We start from the raw sequence: 22,544 nt of genomic DNA, 5'->3' as shown, positions 1-22,544 counted from the left end.
TCAACAAAATAAAAAAAACTTTTAGTACTTCGATAAAAGTTGACACTTTTCAGAAAGGCAAATATAATAAATCATAAATTCCTGACCTTCGCCTCTCAGCAGCAAAAATTAATTGGTGCACCCAATTTTTTTAACCTCCATTTTGTAGATGCATTGAAAAATACTTAAAGTTTGACATATGTAGATCAATTTGATGAAAATAAATTTAACTTGGATGGGCCAGATGGATTTAGTAAGCATTGGCAAGCTTTGCGTTTAGAGCCAAGATCATTTTCAAAAAAAAAAAAAAAAAAAATGTTTGCGGTGGATCTCTGATAGTGTGAGGGGCTGGGAGTATACTTGAAAAAGTCAATATTCCCTTTCCATCAACATGCATTAGATCCGAAGAGAATATGAGCTTATTTTCGAATAAATTACTACCATTCCTCAATGTGTATTCTGTCAAAAATCTGGTTTTCCAGCAAAATAATGAGGCCTGTCATTCATCTCATGCCACCTTAAGTTGGTGTGTTGAACAATGTTATTGCCTTTCTTGAGTGGCCATCAAGAGGGGTTTATGGAAGAAATAAGCAGTACTCCACAAAGAAATAGTTGAAAGATGCCATTCTTCATTCCTTGGACTCGCGTAGCACGCTACTAGCCAAAACTTACTTGATTCCACACCGAATAGAATTTTTAAAGTTCTAAAAAAGAATTGAAATAAATAAGTGAGTAAATAACAGATATTTTAAATAATCTAAAAACTTTTTTCTCTTAACTCTTTTGGCCAACAAAGGGATGTAAAAAAGTTTTGTGTAGGGAAAGCATTGAGTTTTAAGAGCGGTCCGCCTAAACAAACCTAATTCAGTATATAAAATTAAATATCTGGCATACATATAATTGTCTAAATAATGAACAGTACCGAATATTTTCACTCTGAAGACGAAAATAATTGTTAATTAATTAAAATTCCTTAATATAAATATTTTTATTTTTGTTATACTTTATTTTTCTTTACTTTCACACACATATATATACATATATATATTCACACACGCTTATCGCGCTTTGAAAACCACAAAGCGTACGCTACTGGCTTAAAGTCTGTTCTCTCATTTTCGAGTATCAACAAGTTACGTATACGCACCGCACGCCAATGCTCTCCTATCTAAATACACACAAGTAGATATGCGAGTAAATACACATCTGAACGACGGTTGAGCGACAAGCATGGATGCACGCGCTACTGGGAGTAATAGTAAATGTACAACAATAACAAATCTCAAGCGAAAAGCACACAACAAAAATAAAATAATCAATATGATAATATCAGTAATGCCACAAGGGTACTAACACTCTAACGGCTATTGTTTACCACAATGTGGGCTTCGAAATGCGAGTGGCGGCACAACGTAAAATTGCGTAGGTGTTGCTATGTTGGTTTTTGTGGCGACGGTCACGTTTGCTGCTGCACGCGCTTTTTTATGTGACTTTAAAGTGGCAAGTTGTGACTTTTTTCAAGAGTTTTGCCTTTGTTTACATTTATTTTGTTTTTTGTTTTATTTATATTTGTTGTTTTATCGTGCCAATTTCTAATGGGGTGAGTGTATGAGTGCAAAGTGAAAACCGGTTAAGTAAGAATTTCGTTGGACAGGTACGTAAAAAAGGTTCTTAAGCTACAAATACTAAAAGAGATGTGTGAAATAAAATTGAACTAATGGAATTTAAAGGCAAGACAAGGCACTTCAGCTATTTCAGAATTAATTCGTAATATTTTAGTTAATTTTAATTAATTTTAGTTGATTTCCAATTTTTATCTTAGTGTGTGTGTAGCCTTTTTGTGTATAATTGGCGTGTACCTTCTTTGTAAGCTGTTTGGCTGAGCTCCTCTTTCTATTTGTGGAGTGCATCTTTATGTTGTTTTGCAAATGGAGGGACCCACAGTTTTAAGCCGCCTTCGAATGGCTGACCAATTTTTATGAGAAGCCTTATCTTGGTAGGATGGAACTCGGATGTTTGCTCTTTTTTGTTGAGGCATGATCGCTTCCGGAATTTGTTTTGTTTGGTTTCCAACCCAGTAAATATAACTGAGCATGACTTTTGATTAGCAACTAGAAAATCTAGCACATAAACAAACAAGCAAAAAAAAAAACCAATTATAGTAGGTATTTAAGAAAGCTTTACTGTTCCATTTTTTTCATAATTTTTATATTTACTTATTTTTTTCATATTTTTTATGAAGTTCTGAAGTTTTTCAAAGTTACAAACTATTACATAAGCGCACCCATACCCTCTCTTTGTACAAAGAAATCACCCTATGAGATGTCTGCTAAGCCAACTGGGTAATAATGGAACTTTTTGAGGTAGCGAAATATTCAAATGCAACGGCAACGACTTTGGCTACCTCCTGACAGAATATATTTTTACCTTTTTAAGGAGTGAATAGTTCAGTGACTCAATGACTACCTTCTTGTTAGTAGCTAGCGCCGCTTCGAAAGTATAGGAATGATACGGAAGTCTAGACTTAAGTTATAAGGGGAGTTTTCAGTCAGAATATTATTCTGCCAACCTTTCCCTCCTACTTTCACATCAAAAGAAAGAAGAAGATTTTCAACAGTATAAAAGATGATAACTTTTTTACTTCGCAGCAGAAGAAAATATACCAACGTCAAACTAAAAAAATGATTCTTTATTATACTTCAAGAATTTTTTTCTCCTAAAAAACGTATTCCGACAGCTGGTAAGGCATTAAATCAACCGATCTTGGTGGCTAATAAATTATAATATCGTGAAATTTTTCTTTCCGCGAATTTCGTTTGCAAAAAATTAATTACTCGTGGACTGTTTAGGTATAGGCACCGCTTTGTGGAAAAAACATATCGTCGTTGTCAAAGGATCAAATTTTTTTGCTGGTATGTTGATACAACTGCCCTCTATAGTGCCACAGAGTTTGAGCGTGTTCTGTCAATTAACTCGTTTTTGGCATTTAATTATATCAGTAAACCGCAGGTGTGCTCTGCGATTTTCACTATGGATAAAAATATCGAACAAAGAATTTGCCTGTGTTTTCGTTTGCCGAATCATTGAAAATGTTGCAGAAAACCTACGGCGAATGCGCTTTATCAAATACAAGGGTCTATGAGTGGTAAAAGGCTTTTGCAAAGGGCCTAGAAGCCGTGGAAGATTTGCCCCGATATGGTCGCCCATCAACGTCTTCAATACATGAAAACGTCGACAAAGGAAATTATGCTGGAAAACTATCATTAAAGTTTGAGGGAGGTAGCTCGTGACCTTAGCGTGTCTCACGAATCAATTCGCAATATTTTACACCATCAATTGGGCATGATGGGCATAGTTTCAAAAAATTCATCGGAAGAAGGTGGCCGAAGACATGCTTGAGCAAGAGAATTCGGACCCAACGGTTATCAAACGCATCATAGCAAGTGATGAGACGTGCGTATATGAGTTTGACATGCAAACTAGACAACAGGCGGCTGAATTGCGCTATCCACCGAAACCCAAAACACCACGTAAAAATCGGTCAAAAATGAAAGCCATGCTACTCGTTTTCTTTGATTATCGTGGAGTTGTGCACTCGGAATTCATTCCAAATGGTTCTACGGTAAAGAATATTGTTTGGAAGTTTTGCGGCGTGTGAGAGAGCCTAATTTGTGGAAAGAAAACTCATGGATCGTGCACCATGATAACGCAATGTCTGACAAAGCTCATATTGTGAACACTTTTTTGACCAAAAACAAAACAAAAAATATCATCGAATAACAACCGTATTCACCGGATTTAGCCCCCTGTGACATTTTCCTTTTCCCAAAACTTAAATTGCAGCTCCGCGAACGCCGCTTTGAGTCAATAGAAGCCATTACGGAGAATTCGCTGAATGAGCTGAAGAAGATCTCTCAAAACGCGTTTAAAAGGTGTTTTGATGACTGCACTAATCATTGGGCTATGTGTATTGCTTCGAATGGAGCCTATTTTGAAGGCGGCAAAATAAATTTTGATGATTACGCAATTATTTTGCGTTTATTGAAAAATCCCCAGGGTAATTTTTTGACAGAATGTAAGTTTGATAAGAAAAAAACGAGAAATGAAACATGGATGGTTTTGATCTTCAATCTTCTTAATTTTTTTTAAATTTATTAAACATATTTTCCTCCTTTTTCCACCCCTTAAATAATTACTTATATAAATATGTGAGTGATATATTTGAAGAATATAAATATCAAGGCACATTCATTTTTGTATTTATTTATTTTGCAAGGTAAAGTTTACATGATACTTGAGTTTACATGATAACATTGAGCTTACGCTTTGTGCGGCAATGCCTGCTTCTGCTAAAATATCCTATTGGCTTAAGCGGCGGCCACTTCCAGCTAGTGCGAGCAATAAATTCATGCTGCAGAAGTGGTTAGAAACCATATCTCTCTACTTTAATCAGAACGGCGGAATGGAAAGTAGCTTAATTGCTTGCAAGAGATCTTTGTCAGAAAACAGGTGGCTGGAAACGGCTTTCTAGCGATTCCGTGTATTGGCGCACCTCATTTCAGAAAACGAGAGGAAGGAAGCTGCAGAAGAAGGCAAAATGCAAGCAGTGATATGTGAATCTTTTTTGGTAATCAATGAATCATTGATACTAATTCTATGACAAAACTGATACCACTGGTGATTCTTTAGTGCACTCAAATCTTAAAGCTGAGAGCTGTTGATAGAAAAAAATTGAGGTTTTTCTTCAAACTGTTGCTCAATGTCTGCTTGATGAAACGCTTATATTCGTACTGTTGTTCCTGTCGGTGCCTTATGTAAAGAGGCTTAACCACCGCTTAAGGTTTCGGAGTCCCAAAATTTTAGTATTACTTGAATAAGCACAAATAATCTTTGCATTTTATCTTGAGGCATTGGAAAGACCATTTATCTAAATTTCTGCCATTGTGTGTCATTGAGTGGCTCTAGCCATACCAGGCATTGATATATTAATACCTTACTGTGTGAATCTAAATAGCTTCTCTGCTAAATGGAGGCAAGAAGAGAGTAAACAAATGTAAGTGTTACGCAATTATAAAAATCTAGACATTTGAGGTGTATTGCCATTTTATATTAGTATTTATTTTTTCTTAAAATACCGCGTGGCAGACATCTTACAGAAATGAAAAAGGTAACATTTTAGCCTTTGCTTCATAAAAAAAGTCATCCCGAGAAATGGGCCATCTAATAGGAAGAAGCGGTTCTTCCGTTGATTACAAAACGGGGTGAATGATATGAAATATGTGAGTTACTTAAAAACTAAGTTTTTGAACTTAATCAGCTTCAAATTTTTTATAAGACATTTTAACGTTTTCCAAAAAATTTGTTGGAAAACATTTATAATTTTGCGAAAAAGTTATGGATATTTGAATTTTTTTTAAATTTTCAACAAAAAACATTTGAGTACTTCGAAAATGTTGACAAAAATTTATTAGAAGAAATATATAAGCTTTCGAAAAAGTTATGGACATTTTGATTTTTATCTTTCGATTTTGTTTATTAAATTTCTAAGAAAAAAAAAATGTCAGTACTTCAAGAAAAGTTGCCATAAAATTTGTTGGAAAAAATGTGTAGTTTTTGAAAAAGCTAAGGATCTTTTCCTTTGTCCTTTTAAATTTCAACAAAAAACCAAAAAATTTCAGTACTTCGAGAAAAGTCGACAAAAAATTTTTTAGAAAAAATATGTAAATCTTCGAGAAAGTTTTGAATGTTTTGAATTTTACCTTTTGAATTATTTTTTTGCATTTTCAGAAAAAAACCTGGTGAGTACTTCGAAAAAAGTTCACAAATTTTGTTAGAAAAAATGTATAATTTTTCGAAAAAGTTACGGGGTTTTTTGAATTTTATCTCTCGATTTGTTTTTAATTTTCAACAAAATAAAAAAAACTTTTAGTACTTCGATAAAAGTTGACACTTTTCAGAAAGGCAAATATAATAAATCATAAATTCCTGACCTTCGCCTCTCAGCAGCAAAAATTAATTGGTGCACCCAATTTTTTTAACCTCCATTTTGTAGATGCATTGAAAAATACTTAAAGTTTGACATATGTAGATCAATTTGATGAAAATAAATTTAACTTGGATGGGCCAGATGGATTTAGTAAGCATTGGCAAGCTTTGCGTTTAGAGCCAAGATCATTTTCAAAAAAAAAAAAAAAAAAAATGTTTGCGGTGGATCTCTGATAGTGTGAGGGGCTGGGAGTATACTTGAAAAAGTCAATATTCCCTTTCCATCAACATGCATTAGATCCGAAGAGAATATGAGCTTATTTTCGAATAAATTACTACCATTCCTCAATGTGTATTCTGTCAAAAATCTGGTTTTCCAGCAAAATAATGAGGCCTGTCATTCATCTCATGCCACCTTAAGTTGGTGTGTTGAACAATGTTATTGCCTTTCTTGAGTGGCCATCAAGAGGGGTTTATGGAAGAAATAAGCAGTACTCCACAAAGAAATAGTTGAAAGATGCCATTCTTCATTCCTTGGACTCGCGTAGCACGCTACTAGCCAAAACTTACTTGATTCCACACCGAATAGAATTTTTAAAGTTCTAAAAAAGAATTGAAATAAATAAGTGAGTAAATAACAGATATTTTAAATAATCTAAAAACTTTTTTCTCTTAACTCTTTTGGCCAACAAAGGGATGTAAAAAAGTTTTGTGTAGGGAAAGCATTGAGTTTTAAGAGCGGTCCGCCTAAACAAACCTAATTCAGTATATAAAATTAAATATCTGGCATACATATAATTGTCTAAATAATGAACAGTACCGAATATTTTCACTCTGAAGACGAAAATAATTGTTAATTAATTAAAATTCCTTAATATAAATATTTTTATTTTTGTTATACTTTATTTTTCTTTACTTTCACACACATATATATACATATATATATTCACACACGCTTATCGCGCTTTGAAAACCACAAAGCGTACGCTACTGGCTTAAAGTCTGTTCTCTCATTTTCGAGTATCAACAAGTTACGTATACGCACCGCACGCCAATGCTCTCCTATCTAAATACACACAAGTAGATATGCGAGTAAATACACATCTGAACGACGGTTGAGCGACAAGCATGGATGCACGCGCTACTGGGAGTAATAGTAAATGTACAACAATAACAAATCTCAAGCGAAAAGCACACAACAAAAATAAAATAATCAATATGATAATATCAGTAATGCCACAAGGGTACTAACACTCTAACGGCTATTGTTTACCACAATGTGGGCTTCGAAATGCGAGTGGCGGCACAACGTAAAATTGCGTAGGTGTTGCTATGTTGGTTTTTGTGGCGACGGTCACGTTTGCTGCTGCACGCGCTTTTTTATGTGACTTTAAAGTGGCAAGTTGTGACTTTTTTCAAGAGTTTTGCCTTTGTTTACATTTATTTTGTTTTTTGTTTTATTTATATTTGTTGTTTTATCGTGCCAATTTCTAATGGGGTGAGTGTATGAGTGCAAAGTGAAAACCGGTTAAGTAAGAATTTCGTTGGACAGGTACGTAAAAAAGGTTCTTAAGCTACAAATACTAAAAGAGATGTGTGAAATAAAATTGAACTAATGGAATTTAAAGGCAAGACAAGGCACTTCAGCTATTTCAGAATTAATTCGTAATATTTTAGTTAATTTTAATTAATTTTAGTTGATTTCCAATTTTTATCTTAGTGTGTGTGTAGCCTTTTTGTGTATAATTGGCGTGTACCTTCTTTGTAAGCTGTTTGGCTGAGCTCCTCTTTCTATTTGTGGAGTGCATCTTTATGTTGTTTTGCAAATGGAGGGACCCACAGTTTTAAGCCGCCTTCGAATGGCTGACCAATTTTTATGAGAAGCCTTATCTTGGTAGGATGGAACTCGGATGTTTGCTCTTTTTTGTTGAGGCATGATCGCTTCCGGAATTTGTTTTGTTTGGTTTCCAACCCAGTAAATATAACTGAGCATTATTTACAGAGCCGTAGAGAGCATATCCGGGCCCCGGGGGAAAATTGGAAATGCGGGTCCATTCAAATTATGTCTAATTCATATAAATACGTATAATGTCGAGTCCGGGCCCCTCTAAGAAGTCCCCGGTCCCCCCCTCCCCCTCTCGTCGGGCGTGATTATTTACATATCTTAAATACCGTAGTAGATAGTCGACTTAAATTAGAATGAACTGTTTTTTATTGCATTTTTTTAAATTATCTAAATTTTTATTCACTGTCGTAGATCCTTATTTCGATTTATTGAAGAAATTAATATTAGGATTGTTTACTGGAAGGAGCTGGCATAAACATGAACAAAGCTATCTGTATGCTCAAGCTTATTTATTGAATTTAAGCTACAGATTCATACAATCACAGACATACATATCAGAAATTGTGGTATACCCTTCGAGGTATGTCCTTTACTACTCACAATTTCTCAACGAGACCCAATTATTTAAAAGAACCCAAGTTGGTAGTGGGCTATGTGCTGACTATATGTATTTTTTGTTCCTACCAGACCATGGTTTAGGAGATTTTTGGCTCTTCTTCTCGCCTCATCACAGTTCAGCACCATGACTGATAATATCTATATGGACGCGACGCGGAATTAGACAATACTCCAAGCCTGTGTACCTGCCTTCACAGTCTGTAGTGACTTGTGAGAATGCCCAAAAGCGTTCTTTATTTGTTCTCAGGGAGATTTATAAATTTTAAATATCTTAAGATTCTACATTCCCAGTAAGAACTTTCCTGGCACAGCACCGCGGTTTAATATCAGTTTAAGAGACTTAGCATTCTTCTTTCTAGGCTCTTTTATCAGATTTACTTTCATCATGCTTCGTGACACCACCAGAAAAGACTCAGATTATATTAGTTTTGATCGAGTAACAGTCATGCGTAAGCAGATCTGGATTCATCAGCGTTCAAAGTATATTTATTTTATTCCGGTTCCACCTTTTTTATTTAAATCTAGTTTATTTCTGTTATAGTCCACTCAGCCTTTTCTGGCTGCTGGGACACTTTACTTATTTGAAAATTTTAACATATCGATGATCTTTCTACCTTTTGATTATAAATGTTTTCTTAAATTTGTTCACCAAAATTCAAAATAATCCTTTTCTACTACAAAAAATTTGGTATAAAATACAATTTTCTCTTCCATCAAATCACCAAAAATTGCACAAAGTTCACATGCAGTTCCGGCGGTATACCAATCAGTGTCACACTGGCCACAGGCAAAACAAATTTTATATTTTCCCGCACAAATTCCCACACCCCTACACACGAACTGGTCTTTGGCAAAAATATTTAACAAAAAAATAAAAAAAAAAAATGTAATGCATTGTGTGGCGCGCTTCACAGTCGGCCTGTCAACGACACACAGCCAACCAGTGGCTGCGAGCAAAGAATAAGCGAACAGCGTGAATGAATTCAATTCAGTAAATCTGCTAATAAAGTTTTCACTTACACAAGCGCCAAGCCGCTAATCGCTTTGTTGAATGTATATTTGTTATTGTTTTTGTTTTTTGTGTTCTTAGCTAAACACCTATTTTTTAGATAATTTTATTTATTTATTCTCTTTTAATGATTTATTTATTTCCTTTTACTTATTTTTTATACATTTTTTTTTTCAATTTGTCCAATTCCTCAAATTGCTACTTAGCTGTTTTTAAGTTTTATTGAATTTATTTTTCTTTCACATTAATATCCGATTGACGCCCGCGTTCAGGTCAACACACGTCCGCAACGCTCAACAACCCGATACTTTGTGAAAAATGCCAAGCACCAGCTGCTGGCAGCTATGCGAGCGATTTTGCTCGGTCCACTCAAGCAGTCCAGCAGTGGTGAGCTACGTTATCCAATTCACGTGTTTGTGTTAGTGCATGTGGTGAATTTCCCAACTAAGCAACTAGTGTGTAAAATGATTATGTGGCTCCTCTACTCTTGCCACAGTTGGCTGCTTTTGGATATTTGCTGCTTTACGAATTTTGTTGCAAAAAAAAAGAAAAATAAGTACATGAATAAAAACAAAACAAAAACAAAGTAAACATTATTGGCATTGCGCTGTATAGTTTTGCCACTTGCCGCCGCATCTGGCGCTGTTGCTCGTGTCAAGAGTGTTTTGGTTTGCCAACATCCATGAGTTGGCATTCTCACTATTTTCTGGCGCTCATTGCAACACTTGTGGCATTCAGTAGGGCATGAGCTTTTGCTGGCATTTTTCTCTTAGCTAATTCTTGAGCGATGTGATTTTAAGCAAATTTGGTTTTTGTCATGCTTTTGAAAAAGAAATTAATAATAATGCTTTGAATTACTTTCTAAATTAAATTTAAGTCCAGATAGCTGACAAAAAGAAAATAAAAAAATTATAGTAGTAAAATGATTACATATTTTACCTCTAATATTAAGTCCAAGAAAAACTAATAAAACTAACAAAAAAAATATTTTGTTATTTCATAATTTTTACTTGCAATATTTACACCACAAAAAAAGTTAATTAGAATTGTTAAAAAAAAATTGTTCATTACTAAAATGTTCATATCTTTTATTTCCACAATTAAGGTCAGCAAAAATTCAATTAAAAAAATGTTCCTAGCTTCTCTTTTCAATATTAGAGCAAAAAAAAAATATTAAATTTTAATAAAATAAATATTTATAAATAAACATTATAAACAAAGCATTTTTTTCATTACTAGAATTTCCATATCTTTTCTTTCTAATACTAAGTCCAAGAAAAACTATTGTTTTTTATTTTATTTTAATTAGATTTTCTTTTTTCTTCTGTAGTAAAATGTTCACATTTTTCATTTCCAAAATTAAGACCAAGAAAAATTAAAAAAAAATTTGGTGGAAAAACTTAATAAAAAAAGAAATATATTTTGAAGAAATATATATTTCCAATATTAGACTAAAAAACTGAATTACAAACCAAAAAAATAATTAGAAATGTTTCAAAATTAAGTTCAGAAAAAAATGAATCAAAAAATTATTTAAAAAAATACACTTTTCATTTACATTACTAAAATGTTCATATATTTCCTTTCCAATACTAAGTCCAGAAAAAGTAAACTTTTTTAAATTTATTTTAATTACATTTTCCTTTTTCTTCAGTAATAAAATGTTCATATCTTTTATTTCCAATATTCGGACCACGAAAACTTAAATTAAAAAAATTTTTTTATTAAAAACTTTAATTAAAAAAAAAGTAGTTTCTAATATTAAAACCAAGCAAATTAAATAAAAATAATTTTCTTAAAAAAAAAATTGGTTTAAAATTTCTGTTTTATTATCTGATATTCATAACTTTTATTCCCACTATTTAGACAAAGAAACATTTAATTCCAAAAAAAAAAAAAATGATTAAGAAATGTTCCAATACTAAGTACAAGAAAAGTTTAATTTTTTTATATTTATTTTTATTGCATATATTTTCTTTTTTCTTCGGTAGTAAAATGTAGTAAAAAAAATTATTTTTTAGTTGACAAACTTTTATTAAAAACATATAATTTTTTTCATTAGCATAATATGCCATAATTTTTATTGTCAATTTTGGGACCAAAAAGATTTGATTGCTAAAGAAAAACATATTTACAAAAATGTTCTAATCTTATTAGTCCAAGAAGAACTAAGTATTTTTAATTTAATTCAAATCCAAGAAACTTGAAATACCACAAAAAAAACATGAATTAAGATTTAAATTTAAATTTTCTTTCTTGGTAAAATCCAAGAAATATCAAATAAAAAAAGAATTCAATTGGTTTTCTCCAAATACCAAAATATTCAACTTATAATATTATTTTTTTTTCTAAAGTTTTCAATTTATTTCTTATTAAACTCAAGACAACAAATGAATAATATTTCAGAAAAAAATGTGTACTACTATTTTAAACACATACTTGAATCACTTACAGATCTGCTTAGCGATTTTCAACGATTTTCAGTCTTAAAGTTAGTCATATAAAGAAATATTCTGAGATTAGAAAAAATATTATAGCATATATTTTCTATATATCCGGGCTACTAATATAGCTTTAAAAATTAAAGTTCCAATAATAATTTTCTTAAATTGTAAATAGTTGAGTACAATTTTTTTTTTTTAATTAAAATTTTTCAATTTTTTCTTGTCGAATGAAATCATATATAAGTGTACGCCACTCAAATTTGTTCAGAAAATATTTCCATAATTATTTAATTTGTCTTTCTCTTTTGCATTCCCAGCATTTTTGCGAAAAAGAGCGTCGCCTATCGTCAATTCTAATTCACTTCTCTTTTCACCTTTTTTGTGCGCTCGAACGCTAAGGGTTGCATTCTCCACAACCCCGGAACAATATATATTAACAATTGTCTACCATTTCACTATCTCCCTTTCTCTCTCGCTCGCTCTACACGTACCCACGACTATGCGCTCACGTTCGCTTATTCTCATAAACTCACCACAGCCCCCTAAAGGCGACACCCTAATAACCTATTAACGCCCAATAATAAACATACAAGCCTCGGCAAGTGTGTAGTACTTATATATGTATTTGTTTTCCATGTATGTATGTATGTATGTATGTATGTATGTATATATGTATGCATGCTTGCTGGTGTGCATGTAAATATTAACAGTCCTAGTGCACTAGCACTCATTTGCCTACTGCGTCCAAGTCAATGGCCTTCTTCTTCTCAATCATACTGCTGCTGTAGCAGCTGCTATTTCCTCATTTGCTGTTCTACAGGGTTATATGCATCTTCTCGCTCCTCTTCATCACCTCCCTCTTCTTGTTTCTTTTCTTTAGTTCTTGTTCTTTAGCTGCTTTGGCACACTTGTTTGCTTTCTGAACGGAGTATTTACCAACTCGTATGCGGCGTGTAATTTAGTAACAATGTTTGTTTGCACGTACAGATATGTACATTCACCATACATACCATGTGTGCATGTGTGTGTGTGTTAGCTGAAATGCAAATACTGTTCTCCCTATTTGCATGTTGGTGCGCAGTCACCACTACCAGCTGGGTATGGTAGAACCACTACCCATTTGCATGAGCAAAAGAAAACCAACGAAAAAACTCAACAAGTCAGGAATACTTGCGGTCAGTGTTTTATGCAACAAGCGCACAATTATACAAATATATACACATTTGTAGATGTAAATATGTATAGGTACATATGAATATTCATTTTAAGGTCACTGTAATGTTGCTGGCACTTTTCCTACTGACTCTGATAGCGAGTACATTTTTTATTCAAGCCACTATTTTTAGTTGCAATGGCTGCTGTTGCCCATGATTTCGTTTTGCTCCGGCTGCAGTTGTTGCTTTTATTAGTGCAACATCTACTTCAGGCTTCGGCTGCTTTGCAATACAATCATTCATTCAGCCACTCATTCAGTCGTTTATCATGTCAAGGCTTTCAGTGCTGGTCGCTGCGGATTTCGCAGGCTGCAAGGTAGAATAAATTACTATATCTAAGTGCTAGTGTATGTACGATCGTTCACTGTTATGCTGCTGCCGATGATTGATAAAGCGGTTGCACGCAGGATTTGTGCCTGAACTTAAATATGATAATCTACTAAATGGTATATTTACAATCATTTCTTGCCTTTGATGTTTCTAAGAAATGTGAAAATATTGGAAATAAAAATAAAAGGTGGTTATTTTATCTGTCAATATTATAGTTAAACGACGCAATAATGAGAAAGCCTGCGTGTAGTCATGACTTGATGTCTGTTTCTTTAATGGATTTTAGTTTAAAAGAGAAGATAAGCTAGAAGACTACAATAGATAATTTATTTCGTTAGATGTCAGAGCAAATGCTCCTTTTTGTCTGGAGCAAAGGTCTGAAGTAGAGGCAGAGTAAATGAATAGAATTCCATTGCCATAAATGACGATACTTTGAAAACGAATAATGGCATACGGACAATGGAAGTCCATGTCCAAGATTTCTTTGAATGACAAATAAGCAATGAACAAAAACTATTGAGCAACGACGATGGATTAATTACCACAGATTAGTGACTTCTAGTGGCGAGTATTGGGCATTGATTTTAATTTAGTACTATTCCACTCGTCTACCAATACTTCACTATTGTTTAATTATTACCGACTAAAGGCTTGTAACCAATGACGTTTAAAACTCTGGCAATACTGGCTACTTCTTACTTATCAATCTTTACTGCACCACATCGAAAGTAACCGCGACAATCACGAGGTGCCTGTCAATTTCTGTCAACCACTTCCTGTCACATATTTTGCGAATTTTATGGACCCATGCAATAGCCTATTCGGGCCCGCTAAAAACAGGTAACAGGAAAAAAAGGGGGAAGTGGATGGTACATATATACACAAATTTATTCCTCCGCTTCATAGTGAACTATAGGGCCACATAGGGCATATGCTTGGGAAAAATGGTGACAATGTTGTTAGGCAAGCCCTACGTTAGAAGCTCTTCCAACAAGCTATCTGAGGAGAGGGTAGGCCATGTACCATCTGGGGATGCTCAACACTAGTTGAAATTAGCTCTCTTGGTTTAACGTAGAATGAGCTGGGATATATAGCTCAAAACTTTGCGCTTTGGCGAAGAGACGTAGTTGACGGTTTAAGTTCCAATAGGAGTTAAAGGAAAAAAATAAAAATAATAATAATTTTCTATCTATTCGTCATGTTCACCGTATATGTAGCCAGCTTTCATGATAAAGGCTCGTCTTCTTGTGCATCTGTCTGTAAGGTTTCGCCTTGTACGTAGTCTTCGATGTATATCTTTACTGTGTTCCAGCTGTCCTCACGTTTAGACTTTTGCTGACTATGTTGCTCGATACGATGTCGCCAATCTACTTCCTCAGAGCTTCTAGTTCTTTAAGCTCGTTCACACAACTCAAAAATAATAATATAATAATAATAATAATTTCTGCATAATGATAATTGACGCGAGCCTTTGCATCAAGGATTCCAATAACTGTTGACGAATCCAACAGTTGCCATAGGAAATAATTAAAGTCAACTGGCATTTCACAATGATTATAAGCCAATGACTAATGACTAATGACTAATGACTAATGACTAATGACTTATGACTAATGACTAATGACTATTGACTAATGACTAATGACTAATGACTAATGACTAATAACTTATGACTAATGACTAATGACTAATGACTAATGACTAATGACTAATTACTTATGACTAATGACTAATGACTAATGACTTATGACTAATGACTAATGACTATTGACTAATGACTAATGACTAATGACTTATGACTAATGACTAATGACTAATGACTAATGACTAATGACTTATGACTAATGACTAATGACTAAAGACTAATGACTAATGACTAATGACTAATGACTAATGACTAATGACTAATGACTAATGACTAATGACTAATGGCTAATGACTAATGACTTATGACTAAAGACTAATGACTAATGACTAATGACTAATGACTAATGACTAATGACTTATGACTAATGACTAATGACTTATGACTAATGACTAATGACTAATGACTAATGACTAATTGACTAATGACTAATGACTTATGACTTATGACTAATGACTAATGACTTATGACTAATGACTAATGACTAATGACTAATGACTAATGACTAATGACGAATGACTAATGACTTATGACTTATGACTAATGACTTATGACTAATTACTTATGACTAATGACTAATGACTAATGACTAATGACTAATGACTAATGACTAATGACTAATGACTAATGACTAATGACTAATGACTAATGACTAATGACTAATGACTAATGACTAATGACTAATGACTAATGACTAATGACTAATGACTAATGACTAATGACTAATGACTAATGACTAATGACTAATGACTAATGACTAATGACTTATGACTTATGACTTATGACTAATGACTTATGACTAATTACTTATGACTAATGACTAATGACTAATGACTAATGACTAATGACTAATGACTAATGACTAATGACTAATGACTAATGACTAATGACTAATGACTAATGACTAATGACTAATGACTAATGACTAATGGCTAATGACTAATGACTTATGACTAAAGACTAATGACTAATGACTAATGACTAATGACTAATGACTAATGACGAATGACTAATGACTAATGACTTATGACTTATGACTAATGACTTATGACTAATTACTTATGACTAATGACTAATGACTATTGACTAATGACTAATGACTAATGACTATTGACTAATGACTAATGACTAATGACTAATGACTAATGACTAATGACTAATGACTAATGACTAATGAGTCTTAAACTGATCAATGCTTCTGAAATTTGACTACTAACTAGTGACCAGTTTCCAGTCTTAAAAACTAATACCCAATGACCCTTAGATAATAAGTGCTGATCAATATTTCTTTGAAAATTTCTGCTGACTAATGACAAATTTTCTAATGATAATTGTGACTACTTATCAAGGATCGTAATGGCCTTTGATAAATGAACCATTAACTACCGGAAAATTATTACGTTTCATATGCGCCTGAGCAATTATATTAAACCAGTGATTAGTAACTTGTGGCTAAGGACCTTTATGAAATGACTACTGATCAATATTTCCTAAGAAATTACTACTGACCAATGATTTTTGTTATTGGCGACAATCAACTAGTGATTACTGATCGACATCTTAGTTGAAAATGACTACTGCCCAATATTTCTTCAGATAAGGCTACTGACTAATAACGAACTCACACTTGCTAGCGACTACCAACCTATGATCCTTAGATGCTGTCCACTTCAGTACTTCTTTTGACATGAGCATTTACTAATGACTAATTACCAGCTGTTTAATGACTACTGGCACTAGGAGCGCTGATGAATTAAAAATTACGAACATTGGCCATTGAAAATTTATGCCTTTGAATAAATTACTATGTTTGTTAAAAAAATGTTGCTTGTAAAGAAACTATGTTGATAGGCAGGTAGGTAGGTGAAATGGTTGAAGTACCACTCTGGCACCCCCAAGTAGTACTTAAGCGCCGTTTTGAAACCATTATGAGAAGGAACATATATACAGCCTGTCAGATGCAATACAGACGATTGATGGGGCTTAGGTTGGCGCACTTCCCCAGGCAGTCGAAGAAAGGAGCACCTAGTGACCTGAATCGTCTAGCTACCAAAGCCGGACATTTACAGAGAAAGTGCGCAACATTATCCTTCCCTGAAAGGTCCGCACAGCTTCTGCAATGGGGATAAAATGGTAATCCTAGCTTTTTTGCGTGCGTACTGATCGTCCAATGACCGGTGAATACCCGTCTACTAATTAGGAAATTGAAAAACGTGGAGTTCACAGAACTTTTTGAGTTCACTATTTATTGTATTGGAGCCAAAGTATTTTCGAAACTCCATAAGTTTCCTGAGAAATAAGTTGTGCCATCCTCCTTTAACAACAGTCAGGTATATGCCGCTGACCAGGTAAGAGATATCTGAGACCAATTCAGTTCCCTTCCTGGCAAGCTCATCAGCAATTTCATTTCCCTCTATGTTCCTATGTTCTGTAACACAGATCAAAAAAATATTACCTGCACACCCAAGAGATTTGACCTCCTTTTTACAGGTGTTTACTACTTCCGTTCTGAACCATGGCGTCGTCAGAGCCTTGATCGCGGCTTGACTATAGGAAAAAATGTTAGCGTCTCCCTCGCTCCTTCGTTCCATAAGTATTTTGCATGTCTGCAGGATCGCAAAGATTTCTACCTGATAAACACTAAAAGTACCGGCAATTTAAAGGACATAGATAAATTGGCTGATTGAACAAAAATCCCTGTCCCTACTCTTGATTCCTGGAGCCGTAAGTGAAGACAGACGTGCCGAGCTGGGTGCAGATTTTCCCATCGCTGCAATCCTTCCTACATAGAAATATTGCCTCCACCCGACCCTCAAACCCTAGTTTGCGTATAGTGAGTTTTTGTCCGAAGTTCAGAGAAATAGGTATGTTGATAACGCCTAGTAAAAATATTGGTGCCCCTATTGCATAGGTGGTGACATCCTTATTTCACTAATAATTCTTTTATTTCAAGGAGATGAGATTCATTTACTAAGAGTTATTTCAAGGGCTCTAGTGACGAGGAAGTTTAGCATCAACTGCTGTGCTAGAACACCGGTTTCTGCATAGTTATTGTTCTTCTATTTGAGAGTTTTTTGTGACAGAGTTTTTCGAGCGTTTTATCCTTCCTGTTTTCTTCGCATAGATAAGCGTAAAAGAGTGGAACATTTGTTTTTATCTGCCAGTACAGCTTTGGCTGGCTCGGTTCTTACTTGACAAGAGATGGTAGATTGGCACATTGTCATTGGATGGCACAGGCCAACACAGGTAAGAGCTTTGGGAGCATGAAACGCATATCTGCTAGAACTTATAATATAGAAAGAAAATACTTTAAATCCCTCCGAAGAAATTGTCTGCGTTTGTCATTGGTGCATGTGATAGATATCAATTCTTAATACATCTTCAATTATGAGGGTCATATTATTCGAGATTGCAATTTACAAAAATGCAGTCCAGCGTGTTTCCTACCTAAAGAAATTCAGTTTTATATGGAATAAAGGCAAAAAACGATCAGCAAAGAAGAAAGATATATTAAAAATCAACGCGATTTTTCCGCAAAAAAAATCACCTATATCCAGTTTTGCTCACCAGTGTCTTTATTTTCCCATACATTAAACACCGATTTCTTAATCTTGTAAAATCACTTACCTACCGCAGCCAGTAGTGAATCATCCCTACATATGCATCCTTACTTCTCTATAGCTCCATTCAATCAATCAATAATTTTACTGCCAAAAATTTTCATTATGCAATACCAGAAAACACGAATTTCTCATGCAACAGAGCGAGTTCACTTATTTAGTTGTTACTTTCGTTAAATTGCGTACTGCCTCTCAGCCTATTTGTGTGTCTACCTTCCAGCATCTTGTGAAATATTTCGTAATCGTCGGCGTTAAAAATCTCGTTTTCGCTCATTTAGCGACGCGACACACATCTCACATAATGAGCCACTTAATGAGCAGCTGGCCGGTGAATTTGAAGGCAAAACGTTTCCAAGCGCATGTCATATACTCGTTCATACGTGCATGAGTTAAACCGAAATCGGTGCCGTTTCTTGACCAGTTTAACAATAATACTAAAATAAATATGTATGTATGTATGTATGAATAACGGTTGGTTTGCTAAGTAAGTACTTAGTGGCTACAATTGGGCTGGCTGGTTGGCTGGCTGGTTGGCTGGCCGGTTGGCTCTGAGTTGTGGCGCTGTCAACAGCGTCATTTAGCGCTTAAACGTTTTTGCAATGACTTGGATTTTTAAACTGAACTAAATGTAATAAACTACGGGTGTTCGAGACTTCGGCATGGATGAGGAAAAAATTAATGGAAATAGAAATGTTTTTTGATATGTAAAGATGCTCTTTCTTAGCTTTCTTAATGCAAGTGTCATCTACCGAATTTAATATAAAAGTACCAAATATTGACTATTTACTTATCTATTTTTAAACTTTAATTGTTTCTTCTCGAAAATATAGTTCGTTCTCCTATGAAAACCATATAAGACATAGTTTCAATCTTTGTGCAAATGAAAAAAAAAAAAATATTACTGAATTATCATCAAAGTTTTAAAATTTTTATTCAGAATTTTTGGGAAATATGTGTATACGCTGTTTCAAAGTTCATTAAATTTTAGTACCAAAAGTATAATTTCGAAGTCACTCAAAATTTTTGTTTTGCATTTACTTCATATAAAAAATGTCGGGAATTCGTTATTTGGAGAAAATGCGCAACACTTTTAGGAGGAAAAATTATCAAAATTTCAAACTTGCACTTTATTATGATACAACGTATTGGGCTATAAAATTGTACACCTGAACTTTTTCTTCTGAATTCGCGTGATTTTGGCCGAGCTCGACAAGGCCCGCCTGTTGTTTCTTTCTCATGCTAAACAGCGCCAGTTGGATACACCAAGTCAAGCTAAGTCCTTCTCCACCTGATGTTTCCAACGTAAAGGAGGCCTTCCTCTTTCTTTGCTACCACCAGCTGGTACCGCATCGAATACTTTCAGAACCGATGCATTTGTATCAATTCGGCGGATATGCCCTAGCCCGCGGGAACCGCTGGATCATTATGAGCTGTGCTAAGTCTATGTCAACGTAAAGCTCATACAGCTCATCGTTCCATCGCCTGCGGCACTCGCCATCACCAACGTGCAAAGGCTCAAAAATCTTTTGCAGAATCTTTCTCTCAAGCACTTCAAGGGATGTCTCTTCGGTTGTTGTCATCATCCAAGTTTCTGCGCCATACAATAGGACGGGGCATGATGAGAAACTTATGAAGTGTTAGTTTTGTTTGCCATTGTTGAGGACTTTACTACTCAAAACAAACACTTTTATCAAAGACTTTGAGATTTTTGCTAAAACTTTTCGCACTTTTATAAATCTTGTATAAAGTTTGAAACCAAGATTATTATCGTCTTGATTATAGTATGAACTATGCATATTTTAATAATACAAAAAAAAAAATAACTGAACTTAGAAAATAAATAATAAAACTTGTCAATAAGTATAGCTTTTATAATAATTTCGGAGGTGAGGTGAAAATTTTTGAATATTTTAAGTCAGCTGCCTTTGGTGTGCCACGCATCTCGAAGTAGACTCGTACATCGCATTGACTCATAATATTTCGCTACTTAAGACTGGCAGCTAAATTAATTTTGTTTTTTGAAAGTTTTGCATTTTTGAAAGCCAGTTGAGAGCGACAGTGTTCCAAAGTGGTGAATAGCCAGATCAGGCGGCGAGACAAATTTGTGCTAATCATGGATACAATCGTTTCAAATATCGATACAAAAATAAGAAAGTAGCTCATAATCTTTAGCTAAAATGTACTTCGCAATGTAATACAATTTTTCATAGTTACATTTCTCATAAATAAATAAATCGATTAAATTGGACAAATGCTAAGAAACTGAATATAAGTTTTTTGAGTTATTTTTTTGATTTTTTTATTTTATTTAAATGGACTTTTTTATTGATTTTTTTTATTATCTAAAAATTATGGTATCAGTCTACTAAAATTTTTAATTTTACAAAAATGCTTTTTATACTAAAAAAATAATTTTATTCTTTTCACTGTCTTAAATTCCTGTTCTTCCTTACTGTTATAACTATATTTTTTATTAATTATTTTATTTATTATTTTTTATTATTTTTTTATCATTATTATTGGTTGGTTGGTTTAAGGGTAACCCCGCATCGGAGTGCCACATAGACCGCAAGTTGGGTCCGTTGTGTTGCCCTAGAGCTCATTATATTATATGATTTCTCCCCTAACCGAGATTTTCACTATAGATTTTTGTCCAAAATATTAATTCGTTTCGAGAATTTAATGAGAGATTTGATTTTCAGGTCCGATAGTACTGAAAGATTGTCAATTGTTGGAGAGCCTAGAAGAGCGTGAGTGCCCAAAAGGCAGTGACAGGTGATAAGAGATATTATATGCCTTAGTTCGTGTTTCGAAAGACTTATAAGGGGTTTTGTCTGTTTCAGATTGTAGAATGGCCAGATTTCTCTGGTCGTAACGCAAGTAGTTTCCACTCGCCACCTCCGATCAGCAATGCTGTGAAATTCTCGATCGATGAGCATTTTACATGTTGAGAGCGGAATGTGGATTGTGGGTAAGTTACTAACATTTGATTGCGCAGCTCCAGCTCTCGCGAGCTCATCTGCTTTGCAGTTACCTTCGAATCTACTGTGACCCGGTATCCAGATAACTTGGACAGAATTCTGAACACTTATCTCGTTAAGAGATAAGAGACAGGATCGAACCACATCTGAGTGGGTATAAGATGAGCTGAGTGCTCGAACGGCCGCTTGACTGTCAGTGAAAAAGCGGATATCCTCTAGTGATATTCTATTTTCTAAGATAGTTTTCGCAGGATACCAGATAGCGCATACTTCCACTTGGAATACACTACAGTAGTCGGGTAATCTAAATGATAGATTGATATGAGGGGAATTGGAAAAGATTCCAAATCCCACTTTACCGTCTGGTTTTGAACCATCTCTATATATAATCAGAGGGCCATCGATTTTGGTAAGATTTGTCTTCCATTCTTCCCTGGTTGGGAGTGAGATATTATTATTACTATTGTATTATATTTTTATGGTATAAGTCTGCTCACATTTTTTATTTTACAAAACTGTTTTTATTATTACTACAGTAAGTATTATTTTTTTTTTTAATAAAAATTATAAGTCTCCTCACATTTTTTATTTTACAAACTGTTTTTACACTAAAAAACTACTTTTTTCGCTGTCCTTAATTTCTGTTCTTCATTATTTTTAATATTCTTTATTTATTTTATTTATTATTTTTTACCATTATTATTTATTACTTTTATTATTACTTTTTTTATCTAAAAATTGTTTTATCTAAATTTTATTTAATTTTAAAATGCTGCCTTTTATGATAAAAAATTACTTTTTTTAGTGTTCTAAATTCCTGTTTTTCATTATTGTTTTTATTATATTTTTCATTTATTATTTTTTGTTGCTATC

The sequence above is a fragment of the Anastrepha obliqua genome, chromosome 4 (genome assembly GCF_027943255.1).
Source record: "Anastrepha obliqua isolate idAnaObli1 chromosome 4, idAnaObli1_1.0, whole genome shotgun sequence".
NCBI lineage: Eukaryota > Metazoa > Arthropoda > Insecta > Diptera > Tephritidae > Anastrepha > Anastrepha obliqua.
This window is presented reverse-complemented; position numbering follows the sequence as displayed.